The sequence below is a fragment of the Schistocerca cancellata genome, chromosome 2 (genome assembly GCF_023864275.1).
Source record: "Schistocerca cancellata isolate TAMUIC-IGC-003103 chromosome 2, iqSchCanc2.1, whole genome shotgun sequence".
Taxonomy (NCBI): domain Eukaryota; kingdom Metazoa; phylum Arthropoda; class Insecta; order Orthoptera; family Acrididae; genus Schistocerca; species Schistocerca cancellata.
This window is the reverse complement of record NC_064627.1, coordinates 198,668,496-198,682,697: the sequence shown is the minus strand read 5'-3', so window position 1 is coordinate 198,682,697 and position 14,202 is coordinate 198,668,496. Positions and strand designations below refer to the sequence as shown.

Sequence of the window (14,202 nt, the reverse complement as noted above, 5' to 3'; positions counted from 1 at the left end):
ACTATCCCCTGTTTTCAGGTAAGGGCGAGGTTTTAGAACATAAATTCGAATTGACCGATCGATTACTTTACAGAAATTGGCTGCTTCACCGCCTATTTGAGTGACATTTTCACAAACATCGATGAACGAAATGTAATCCTTCAAGGCAAACAAGTGAGAGTACTTATCGCTCAAGAAAATATTCTTGCTCTCAAGAAAAATGAATTTTGGAGAATTTGTGTGCGCTCCAGTAAGTGTGGCTGCTTACCAACAACAACAATCTTTCTAAAAGAGGTTGGGGGTTGAAATGAAAGACACATTTATTGGAAAATTATACAGCACTTGAAAGGTTTGAAAAAAAGGTTTCAATCCGTGTTTTACAAATGAAACCAAATTAAATATCAAAATGAATTGTGGGATTAAATATTCAGTCATTGTCAATACACGCCATTCGACAGTGTCAGCAGCTGAATGCGAAACTTTTATTGCATTTGCGCTGGAAGTAGAAATATAAATTAATGCCGTGAGCAGAGTTCTATCGCGGTTCAAGAAGATGAATATCCTCAATTGCAGCAATAGACTGTGCTGGTACTTTTAACTGTTGAAATGACATTCATATGCAAAACATAGATCTTCGCTTATGTGTCGAAACAAATACATACCGCAACATACTATCCGCCGAATCTGTCATGAGAATTCTACCTCTATCTACAGAACCTGATATTCTGTCCCGTGTAAAAATAAGAAGTGGGCCTACCCTTCTCATTAAAATTAGATTTAATAGTCATATTTGGTTACGTTCTTTATTAAAGCTAGTACTTTAAGAAATTTGGTATTACTTTTAAATTATTTTTTGAAGCATATAAATATTTTTGTAATAACCTACTTGCAGAATGTTGCGTTAAAACATAGTACAGGAAAAAACCACGGGTTCTGCAAGTAGGTAAAAGTGGATATTAAAAAGGGTTCAGCTTCAGAAAAGATTAAGAAACGCTGCTCTACACGAATGTAGTTGTTGTGGTCTTCAGTCCTGAGACTGGTTTGATGCAGCTCTCCATGCTACTCTATCCTGTGCAAGCTTCTTCATCTCCCAGTACCTACTGCAACCTACATCTTTCTGAATCTGCTTAGTGTATTCATCTCTTGGTCTCCCCCTACGATTTTTACCCTCCACGCTGCCCTCCAATACTAAATTGTTGATCCCTTGATGCCTCAGAACATGTCCTACCAACCGATCCCTTCTTCTGGTCAAGTTGTGCCACAAACTTCTCTTCTCCCCAATTCTATTCAATACTTTCTCATTAGTTATGTGATCTAACCATCTAATCTTCAGCATTCTTCTGTAGCACCACATTTCGAAAGCTTCTATTCTCTTCTTGTCCAAACTATTTACCGTCCATGTTTCACTTCCATACATGGCTACACTCCATACAAATACTTTCAGAAATGACTTCCTGACACTTAAATCTATACTCGATGTTAACAAATTTCTCTTCTTCAGAAACGCTTTCCTTGCCATTGCCAGTCTACATTTTATATCCTCTCTACTTCGACCATCATCAGTTATTTTGCTCCCCAAATAGCAAAACTCCTTTACTACTTTAAGTATCTCATTTCCTAATCTAATTCCCTCAGCATCACCCGACTTAATTCGACTACATTCCATTATCCTCGTTTTGCTTTTGTTGATGTTCATCTTATATCCTCCCTTCAAGACACTATCCATTCCGTTCAATTGCTCTTCCAAGTTCTTTGCTGTCTCTGACAGAATTACAATGTCATCGGCAAACCTCAACGTTTTTATTTCTTCTCCATGGATTTTAATACCTACTCCGAATTTTTCTTTTGTTTCCTTTACTGCTTGCTCAATATACAGATTGAATAGCATCGGGGAGAGGCTACAACCCTGTCTTACTCCCTTCCCAACCACTGCTTCTCTTCCATGCCCCTCGACTCTTATAACTGCCATCTGGTTTCTATACAAATTGTAAATAGCCTTTCGCTCCCTGTATTTTACCCCTGCCACCTTTAGAATTTGAAAGAGAGTATTCCAGTCAACATTGTCAAAAGCTTTCTCTAAGTCTACAAATGCTAGGAACGTAGGTTTGCCTTTCCTTCATCTTTCTTCTAAGATAAGTCGTAAGGTCAGTATTGCCTCACGTGTTCCAGTATTTCTACGGAATCCAAACTGATCTTCCGCGAGGTCGGCTTCTACTAGTTTTTCCATTCGTCTGTAAAGAATTCGTGTTAGTATTTTGCAGCTGTGGCTTATTAAACTGATTGTTCTCTAGACGAATAGTTATCGTAATTCTCAATGCTGTTTGGTTATTTAGAACATTCGTTAATCGAATCCTAAAAAAAATGACGTTTTTCGAATGTTTATTTCCGGAATAGTGCCAATTAAATTTGATGAGCGTTATTAGAAAGAAAATATTCCAGTGCGGAACCGAACGAGTGGCGCAGTGGTTAACGCACTTGACTCGCATTCGAGAGGACGACGGTTCAAACCCGCGTCCGGCCGTCCTGACTTAGGTTTTCCGTGATTTCCCTATATTGCTTCAGGCAAATGCCTGAATGGCTCCTTCGAAACGACACGCCGACTTCCTTCCCTATCCTTCCCTAATTTCAAGGGACCGATGACCTCGCTGTTTGGTCCCTCTCCCTAATACAACCAAACAACCATTGCGGTATTTCGAAATCCACAATGGCCTCAGTCCTCGCATCGGGAAGCGATCCTATAGTCGAATGGAGAGAAGTGTTTGTCTAAAGAGGGCAGAATTGTGGCATATTACACTTCTGGAGAAATTATTTGGGACAAATGAAAAAGTTAACAAAAGTCATAGCTTTCTACAGTAACATTGATTAGCATCAGCTCAGAGAAAGAGAGAACTAAATATCAGCCGCAGAGACGCTTTGGTACACTGCAAACAGAATAGCTCCAAGCTCCAGCTGCGACTTTCCGCATACAGACTGTGCTTAGCTCGACTAAATCAAGGTCTTTCTGTGTCCTTGAGATTATGATGGTGGGAGTTCATTTGACCTTCTGTAAATTTAAGCCAAACCATGGGCTGAAAGGCACAGTAGATAAAGTGATTGGGATAATATGGAGGATACAGACTGACAAGCCAAATGAAGACCAAATTCTTAGCAGCGTGTTGCTACACCTTTGTTACGCAATACAGCAACGATTCTGCATGCCGTGGATTCGACACGTCCTTCCTTGGTACGTCCGTGTAAGCAATGGCCTCTTGCAAGGTACCCGACTCCAAATTTACATGTTCCAGTCGCAAAGTTCGCTAGGAAAGGTTATGTAGGATGGTGTGTGCCCTTTCGGACACACGATGGAACAGGTTCAAAAAATGGTTCAAATGGCTCTGAGCACTATAGGACTTAACATCTATGGTCATCAGTCCCCTAGAACTTAGAACTACTTAAACCTAACTAACCTAAGGACATCACACAACACCCAGTCATCACGAGGCAGAGAAAAATCCCTGACCCCGCCGGGAATCGAACTCGGGAACCGGGGCGCGGGAAGCGAGAACGCTACCGCACGACCACGAGCTGCGGACGATAGAACGGGAACCATTCATTCGATCAGCAACTGTATTCAGTTCATGACGAAACACATATCCAACATTTAGTAGCATTGGGGCATTGGACTCAACGGTGACAGATGACAGATGAGCGAACATGGATGTCTGAAAGGGCAGACACCAGCCATATACACTGAAGAGCCAAAGAAACTGGTACACCTGCCTAACATCGTGTAATGCCGCCGCAAGCACGGAGAAGTGCCACAACACGACGTGACATGGACTCGACTAATGTCTGAAACAGTGCTGGATGAAACTGACACCATTAATCATGCAGGGCTGCCCATAAATCCGTAAGAATATGAGGGGGTGGAGGTATTACCTGTACATCGATCGGTGTCAGACTGTAGCAGCAATCGTAATATTTAATTGTATTTACACTGGTAAATATGCTCCTGGCTTCCAATATTCTTGTGAGTGTAGTATGTATTTGATGATCCGTAAAGAAGTTTGCGGGTATAACTGTCAATGCAATTTAGCGATCTGTGCAAAATAATTGTACTGCTGAAAGTCCCGTCTGCAGAAAGAAAGAAAAGGTGGATGATGCTTCGATGCCGGAGGCATTAGTAATTCGGTGGGTAAATTCGATAAGAGCCAATACTAATGATCGATTCATTCACATCCTTTGTGCTGGGAATAGGAGCCTCTACATAGCGGTGAGAACATTTGCGTATGTTGAGAGTAGGAAGGGTAACATGTTAGGAGCGCTGTGAACAGTGCGTTCGACGTTATTCTGCGCTATTTTCGTAAACAGGTTCTGTTAGGGCAAGAATTTCGGCGTATACAAGCTGAGACAACAGGAAAACTCCTACAAAAGCGCAGGTTAAGTATTTCTGGGACAGTACGAAAATTAATATAGTTGACTTGCTTATTATTTTAGATAGCAATGTGGCTTCAGTATAACATTGAGAATGTTGCTAGATGCGCTTGCGATGGTAAGTAGCTACGTGCAGCGATGCATCATCCACACATCACGCATGGTCCATTAGAATCACTAAGGAGGAAGCAGCTTGTGCTATTCTGGAACGGATTTCTGCAGCGTCTTCGCCGTTAGAGGGAGGGTAGCGACGAACCCACGCGCACGGTCCAGCTTGAAGCGTCTGCTCTCTTCAAATACCAAGTACGAAAGGGATGTTGCTGCCTCATGCATGCGGGCATCTGTGAGTGGTTTGGCAGCTGATGGCTTCATCACTTCATGGGGCTGTCGGTATCCTCCAGTGCAGTCCAGTGGATAGGGTATGGGGGAGTGGTGCTTGCACGTGTTGATCGCATTATTTTGCGAGGGGGCCCATAGGCTGTGCCATGCACTATTTGGACAGTTTACAAGTACTAAGCGTGCCTAGACATCACTGTGCAGCATTATTTAGAGCAGTTTGCAGGTCTGTACTGAAATTATTTTGGAAAATTAGGAGTAGTTTACATGTCTGTGGGCTGTGTGGCGTAACCCCAGCATGTGTTTTGTACCAGTGTAATAAATATACTCCATCCCTAAATAAAATATTTCAAAATAAATAGAAGCCTAGGACACTCCTTCCTTACTCTCTCCAGCAGCCCAGCACAGGCTGAGTCATTTTCGTGCCATTTTCCCCCTACATACCACCATCTCAGATTACGTCACAGGAGGGATGACAGCACCCTCTGGTGGCAGTATTGTGTACTAGGTCATTGGAGTCTAGGTCTCATGGTGGAGACACTGCCTGCAAAATAAAAACTCCTGCTCACCACAGGCAAAGTCGTTTTCCCACCATTTACCCCCTACCATCTTGGGTTACATCACGAACCAGACGACAGTGCTCTCTGCTGATGGTTCTGAGTACTAGGCCCAAAACTTGTGGTGAACACACTATTTGAAGCCATCTTGGACAATGGTACTTGAGTCATCACCTGACATCATGAACGCCATTTTGGACGACAGTGCTCTGTGGTGGTGGTGGTACTGAGTACTCGATCAGTTGGAGTGCGGACCTCCTGGCGAACACACTGGATGGTGGTGCTGTCTCTAATTGCTTAATTAAAGACTGGTGCATGATTTCGACAGTTGAGGATTAGCAAGCATGTTTGCAGAATGTTTTAGATAGATTATTATTTTGACAATTTAAGAGTTGTTTGGCTCTCTGGACGTATATGTATTGCATTATTTACGAGTGGTTTGCATGTCTGTAGGCTGTGCAATGCATTATTTTTGACAGTTTACAATTAGCAAGTGCGTGTGTAGAGCATTATACATGAGTTATTTAGGAGTAGTTTGCAGGTCTGTATGTTGTTTGGCATGTCAGAGTGTGTGGTCTGTATCACTGTGATAAATATGATACACCCCTATATAAATTGTTTGAGAATAAATAAAGTACACTCCTTCCTCTCTCCAGCAGCCCAGTGCAGGCTGACTCCTTTTCCCACCAATCCCTAGGAAGAGGTGGCGGTCGTTTGACTATGGTTAGTGGAGGTGAGCTTTCTTTCCTGCAGTGTTTTATGGTTGGTAGCGAAACGCTAAGTGACATTTCATTACCACCAAAACTTGACGCCAGTTCGTAGGAGGAGGTGGCAGTCGGATGACTTACATTAGTACAAGTGTTCTTTCTTTGGCGCCATTTTCTTAGATTGGCATCAAAACCCCAAATGACCTTTGTTTACCGTCAAAATTCAAACTTGGCGCCAGTTCATAGGAGGAAATGGCAGTTGGGTGACTTAGGTTAGTGGAGGTAGCCCAAGTGACTTATCCTCCCGCGATTTTCTTTGCTCAGTAGAGATAACTGTGGTGTGATGCATTATCCTGTTGGAATTTGAACTTCCCGCCATTTTTCGGGGGGAGGGGGTTAGGTTAGTAGAGGAACCCAATGAACCATCTTCCCACCAAAATTCAAACTTCCCACAAAAATCCGCCATCTTGAATGACGTCATCACCGCCATCTTGGATGACGTCATCGCCGCCATCTTGGTTACATCTGGCAACAATGCAGAATGGCATAGAAATCTCTTTGTCCCAATACTCCCATCGTACGGCCATAATGACATCAGAAACTGTACAACATGTATCACCTGTGTACAAATATCAGCTCCACCAGTGCACTTTCCCTTTTATACCATGTGAATGCTATGCTACTGTCATCTGTATATGTGCGTATCGCTATCCCACGACCTTTTTTGTCACCCCAGTTTAGCTAGGCTGCAAGTAAGTTTATTAATGGATAAGGGGCGCTACTCTGCAACGTGCGGAATATGGAGATTTGGGTCGGACGGGATATGTGCACAGACGGCTGACGCAGTAAAGCAACCGCTCGTGTAAAGCAGGTAGATCCAGGTTCGACTCCCCGTCCGACACAAATTTTCACCTTTTTTTTGCTCAATGCTCCACTGCATCTAAATGTCAGATATTTCCTTCAACAGTGGTTGAGATGACCTGCATTATCTGGGATGGATAGATGGATGGATATGTTGGTATGGGCGCACAACAGCAAGGTCTTCAGCACCCGCGCGAGAGCAGTTTGGGACGAGTGTCGGGAAAATACACAAAAAAGGAGTATAAAACAGCACGGCAACCAAAAGTAACAAAATGCGGAAAACTATGTGTGTACCTACATGGAAGCACGAAACGAAGTATCATGCCAATATTAAAACATCAACCAAACACGAAAAATGGTAGAGGGAGATAAAACAATATAGCAGATGGACGTGGCTGGCTGACCGCAAGAATAAAAAACGGGTGAGCTAGCCACTCTGCAGCACACTAAAACTTTCAGCCTAAAGCTTAGAAGGGAGTCCAGATACATCACAAAACTTGAAAACTTTAGCCACACTCGTCTCATCATCAGCTAAAATAGAAGGTAGATCCCAACCGATATTTGCTTCATAGCATAAAGTGAACTCTGTTAAAATATGGCGTACAGAGATGTGCACGTCACAAGCATCACAAAACGTGCGATCCTCGCGCCTTAGTAAAAGGCCACATGTAAGAGGGCAGTACCCAATACGAAGACGTATTAGGGGTCACTTCATCCCGCCTGAGCAACCGGCAGGATGAACGCCACGACCGGATAGTTAGTCGACTTCACCAGCTGCAGCTCACTGTCCGTTACTGCCAGCCATTCCTCGTCCCACAACTGCATTGATAAGGTGTGCCACAAATCTCTAGTGCCCCATCGGTTAGAATCTTTCTACGACCACTGTTCTTACGTCAAGTTACATGCCTGCAAGTGGTATCCCATTTCCTGCAGACACGTTGGGCAGTTCACGCTGATACACCAAGAAATCATGCAACTTCATGCACGCTGTGCTTATGGGCTCGGCCAAATTCGATGGCTCCTTTCTGTCATTTTGTCACCTTTCCACGTCGACCCATGACGCTGCGCTGACTCCAGACAACCGACTGTCACATACACAGAACACTTCACTGCCATGACTACATAGTCAGCAGTAAAGAATCACATTAGTGTTTTCAGATATCCCTATTTTCGCGGGATGTCCCGATATTTTGGGGGTGTCATGACCAGTACCGCGTAAGCCTTAAACGGATCGTCATATATCCCGACTTTAGCGAACTGTTAACAATTCGAGATATAATGCGTATTCTTTTCAAAAATAATAGGCTTCGTAAAAGTTCAGAAATGAGTTCCTGAACGCGTCCAGGGTGGTAAGGAAGAAATACGCGGCGTCTGGAAATGGCGATCAGGCGATGAACTAAAGTAAGGATGGGATATCGGACATCGATATATCGAAACATCGATTAATCTCTATCAGTTACGCGATGTTTTTACTAGATATTTATATCGGTAACATATTTTGTGGCCATAAATCGGAAAATATAGCTCATAACTAAGAAAACTTCACTTTCTTTTTAATATTGAAATAGTTACAATAAAAGAACGGTAGCTACAGTTTTATTTTTCCTTATAAGTTCTTAGAAAAATTACGACTTGTCAATAGTGTATTTTGGCAACCTCCTCTCTCTCGGAAGTAAGGCTGGTAGAAAAGTTTGAAATGTAATTGTCGAAACATGGAAGGTAAAAAAAAAGAGAATAACTCTAGACATTTAAGACACTTCTCAAGAATTACCAGTATATTTACGGATGCCACCCGTGGATGGTCAGGTGATAATCCATTCACAATCTGGAGGGAAATATCTCAAACTAGTTCCAGTCTGTAACAGAAAGCTAGGAAATATTTATTAATTGGTCTTCAGTTCCGGCAGAAAGACTATTTTCAAAAGCTGGTGAAGTGATTTCTCTTAGAGAAGTAGATTGAAAGCAGAACTTGCCAACAATTTTTTTAAGTTCTTTAGGAGATGAATGTCATTTGTAGTATCCGTATTTTGAGAGTTTTTCTGTTTGTATGTAAAATAATGTACGGGAAACAGGGTTATTTGGCGCACAGCTTGTACTGGGGTAGCGGGGGAGGGGGTGAAGATGCAGCATCTACCGTAACTTCAGTCTGCTTGGAAGCGCCATGAAAGAAGGACCCTTGTGTCATCGTTTTTCTGACTGGTGAGTAAATTTTTTCATTGCAGATTTTTTTGTTCTGGCGATTCTGTGGATCAAATTGCGGCTGTACTAATAACGGTTTCCGAAAGAGTGGTTAGTTGTGGTTGTAGGCATGTATCATTGATCTTTTGTTTCCGATGTTATGGGTTGTGTGGCATCCATTCCACTTTTCGTATTTCATTGGGGCCAGTTGGCGTGGTTATGTTTGGGATCGGTTGTCTTAGCTATGACAACTCGCCCCAGACCTATGCGAACTAACCCTTCCGTTATTGTTCGTTAAATAATAAACAATTTCCGTAAAAAATGACTAAATTCACATCACCAAAGAAGAACCTCGGCCTTTTCCCAAAGCCGGGCACGACAGCAATCCAGGCATGGGAAAAAGAGGAGCTTTATTGCCATTGTTACAGACAGTACCATCAGAGACAGAATCGCGGTTCAAAGGGCCTATAAGAAGAAAAAGGCGCCATGACTAAAGTTCACAAGTAGAAGAAAAATAACTTCCCAGGAGAAGTCGGTTCGAATTTTCTGCTAAGGATTCTGATGAAGGCGTGACAGACACTAACTATGTCGAAAATGACGACAACCTGCACTTCCTTAATGATAGTTCAGATGCTGAAGAACCTCTCCACGGCGAAGAGCTTTCACCCTCAGCCTCTTGCCAAGACGATGAGACGATGATGAGGGTTCTCATTCGACAATTCCCATGAATCTTCGGGGTCCTCAGAAAGATGCCGACAGGTCACATCGAACGAGGTCAACAATGAGTCTCCCAAGGTCTTAATGGCCTGATCATCCTGAATACCACGAAAATGACTCTGTTTTGGCGAAGTAGCATGACCGCCAGTACTCTGGTCCGATTTTCAATACCGATGGCAACGAATTTTCGTGCCCACCATGCTCAAAAAGCGGAAAAAGTGGACGTGGTCAAATAAGGATTCTTCAGTCTGATGTGGCCAAAAATACAATTGCGTGGAAATTGAACTCACCCGTTCAAATAAACGAGCGCCGAACTCCTACATTGGTGACTGATTTAAAATACTGAGCTAATTCTATTTTAATAATTATAGGTATCCACAATAACAATCAGAATTTATTTTTCTTTACGGAATCACTGTTAGTTCATACGTTTAAGTTCATTCTGCTGTTTGTACGTTTAAGCGGAAGTTATTTCTGTTCGAGTACTATTTTTTCACGAAGAATTTAAATTTGAAGAATTTATTCTTTGAAAAGGAAGTAACCGGAAGTTTTGATAAAATAAAACATTTTTCATCGAGAATTGTTGTGTTATACCTAAGGATCGCTACCCATTCCAAGCTAGCCAACTCACCCCTAAGGGTATGCCAACTAACCCCACACTCGAGGTAGCTGGCACATTTTCAGCTTTTAGGAAAACTATTTAATTAATGCACCCTACATGTTTTTGTAGTAGAAAAGTAAAGCTAGCCGCCGCATTCGCCAGAATCTCTCCGACATCTGCACAAAAAGTGTAGATAAATCAAAAACCAAAAACTATGCCAACTGCCTCTGGTCTCCCTTATTATTAAATTTGGTTTTCCTTAGTTTTGTATTATCCATAAAACCCACTCCTCACAGCTCTAAATAATACGTGAAATCATTATCTGAATTCTAAAACTAAATTTTGGAGTCGATATATCGATATTTTTCATCGTTAATCGTCGATGTAGATATTTGGACCAGCGCCAGTCGATTACGTCAAATATCAATAAGAATCTGTCGACGCCACTGTAAGTTTAGAAGTCAGCCGCGTGGTTTCCATTGTTCTATCGTTAACGCCACGCAGCTGCTTTCTGAACAATTTCATCTTCGCCCGTTGACAGCTTCCAACTTCTGATTAACTTACAAATGAGTTAATGTGTTAAATACGTGGGCGTGCTCAAAATTAATGCTTCCGAATTTTTTTTTCTGTCTCAATATCGGTTGAGGTATTACATGTCATGTATACTACTTGGTCGACTCCGCTGACAGGTTGCAACCCTTACCGCTAGAGGGCCCCGAATTGTAGCCAGTAGCGTGGCGGTGTGCCGTGATCGAGTTTCGAACGGGAAGAGTTCATCAACACATGGTGAATACTTTTCTTCAGCATGACAATGCCAGTCCACAGACAAGCGCTGCGACATGTGCAGCAATCCAACACCATGGGTTCATTGTCTTCGCTCATCCTCCTTGATGACCCACCCGACTTTCAGCTGTTTCCAAAACTTATAGAACACCTCCGGGGAATTCACTTTGACTGTGATGAAGTGGTGCAAGCACAGGTGAGGTTGTGGCTCCATTAACAAAGTCGAACACACTACAGCGAAAGTATCAACAAATTGGTCTCGGCTCTGAGCACTATGGGACTTAACAGCTATGGTCATCAGTCCCCTAGAACTTAGAACTACTTAAACCGAAACTAACCTAAGGACATCACACAACACCCAGTCCTCACGAGGCAGAGAAAATCCCTGACCCCGCCGGGAACCGAACCCGGGCGCGGGAAGCGAGAACGCTACCGCACGACCACGAGCTGCGGACAACAAACTGGTCTCTTGTTGGATTAAATATGTTTGTCGCCAGTGTGACTATGTTGAGATATAAATATGTAGACGTGCAGAATAAAGATGTAAAATGTTACTGAAGTTTATTTTATTTAGAAAGCTGAAAGAGCCTTTATACACACATCAAAAAAAGTTTTGCATCACCTCGGTTCCGAAACCCGGACAGAAAATTGGAACAGAGATCAACGTAAACATCATATCTGCCCTTTTTATTGCTCATGAAAACCACACACTGTATGTTGTACCACCAAACCGCGAGACCTTCAGAGGTGGTGGTCCAGACTGCTGTACACACCGGTACCTCTAATACCAATAGCACGTCCTCTTACAATGATGCATGCCTGTATTCGTCGTGACATGCTATCCACAAGTTCATCAAGGCACTGTTGGTCCAGACTGTCCCACTCCTCAACGGCGATTCGGCGTAGATCCCTCAGAGTGGTTGGTGGGTCACGTCGTCCATAAACAGCCCTTTTCAATCAGGCACGTTCGATAGGGTTCATGTCTGGAGAACATGCTGGCTACTCTAGTCGAGCAATGTCTTTATCCTGAAGGAAGACATACGCAAGATGTGCACGATGGGGGCTCGAATTGTCGTCCATGAAGACGAATACCTCGCCAATATGCTCCCGATATGGTTGCACTATCGGGCGGAGGATGTCATTCACGTATCGTACAGCCCTTACGGCGCCTTCCGTGATCACAAGCGGCGTACTTCGACCCCACATAATGCCACCCTAAAACAGTAGGAAACCTCCACCTTGCTGCACTTGCTGGACAGTGTGTCTAAGGCGGTCAGCCTGACCGGGTTGCCTGCAAACACGTCTCCGACAAGTATCTGGTTGAAGGCATGTGCCACACTCATCGGTGAAGAGAACGTGATGCCAATCCTGAGCGGTCCATTCGGCGTGTTTTTGGGTACATTTGTACCGCGCTGCATGGTGTCGTCGTTGCAAAGATGGACCTCGCCATGGACGTCGGGAGTGAATTTGCGCATCATATAGCCTATTGCAGAAAGTTTGAGTCGTAACACTATGTCCTGTGGCTGCACGAAAATTCAACATTGTGGTGTTGCTGTCTGCGTTCCTCCGAGCCATAAACCGTAGGTAGCGGTCATCCACTGCAGTAGTAGCCCTTGGGTGGCCTGAGCGAGGCATGTCATCGACAGTTCCTGTATCTCTGCACCTCCTCCATGTTCGAACAACATCGCTTCGGTTCACTCCGAGACGCGTCGACACTTCCTTTGTTGAGAGACCTTCCTGGCACAAAGTACAATGCTGACGCGATCGAACCGCATGGCATGGTTGAGCTACAGACAACAAGAGCCGTGTACATCCTTCGTGGTGGAATGACTGGAACTGATCGGCTGTCGGACCCCCTCCGTCTAATAGGCGCTGCTCATGCATGGTTGTTTACATCTTTCGGCGGGTTTAGTGACATCTCTGAACAGTCAAAGGGACTGTGTCTGTAATACAATATCCACAGTCAACGTCTATCTTTAGGAGTTCTGGGAACCGCGGTGATGCAAAACTCTTCTTGAGGGAGTATAAAATTTTCGGAGGCATTACTTTTCAGTAGGCTTTCGTATTTGACTTTAAGTATGTAAGTGAGAAAAACTTTAGGAAAGATTTGAAATTACGTACGGAAATTGTTGGAAGTAAATAAATGCTGTCATTTTCAAATATTGGATGAATACAATTCGGGTATTTGCGAGCCGTCATTTATTCAATCTCAAACTTCTAACGCAGCATTATACCACATAATAAGTAAATTATACAGCATTTTAAATTTTTTAGTGCGGTCAATAATAACGCGAGATATTGAAAGTAGAGGTTTTGTTGCCCCTGGAAAGCGTTAGATAGGCCACCCTCAACTGGTACTGTGTACCTGGGTGGCGATTCAATAACATGGAGTCCATTGCGGTGAAAGTCCCTCGCGCCCGATTATTCGTTCGTTCGAGATTTTGTTTGTAGTTAGAAACAAAAGTCAATGAAAATGAAATGTGTGGCTAGGGCCTCCCGTCGGGTGCACCGGTCGCATGGTGCAAATCTCTAGTTGACGTCACTTGGGCGACCTGCGTGCCGATGAGGATGATATGATGATGAAGACTGCACAACACGCAGGCCCCGAGCGGAGAAAATTTCCGACTCAGTCGGGAATCGAACCCTGCTCCTTTGCATGACATTCTGCCGCTCTGACCATTCGGCTATTATTATTATTATTATTATTATCATCTTGAGCTCATTATGTTCGTTATTGGTCGTTGTATTTGTTCGGGGCGGACGTCTAATGACGCTTGTTCGAGTTCGTCGTTGATCCATTAACTCAGTTTCTTTTTTTTGTTTTTTTTTTTCATTTTATTACAGAGGGCAGCTCTATGGCCAAACATGCTGAGCTACCGTGCCGGCTATTATCGAGGCGAACATAAAAGGCAATAGGCACGTGTCTTTTGGGTGTCTGCACAACGCCTCGTCACCGTTCTCAGTTCCTTCAGTCCAGTCAGCGGAAATGCGACTGCTAAGTAATTTATAGGATATATGTTTGAAAACACAGTAATTCAAACAATCAGAATGAAGCTAAATGCTAGTTAGA

At 43.4% G+C, this 14,202-nt stretch overlaps 1 protein-coding gene across 1 annotated transcript in view; it reads right to left on the bottom strand.

Moving 5' to 3' along the window:
• LOC126161517 (diacylglycerol kinase eta) overlaps window positions 1-14,202 on the bottom strand; it is a 641,720-nt gene that overhangs the window by 260,141 nt on the left and 367,377 nt on the right. The gene's annotated exons all lie outside the window — the stretch shown is intronic.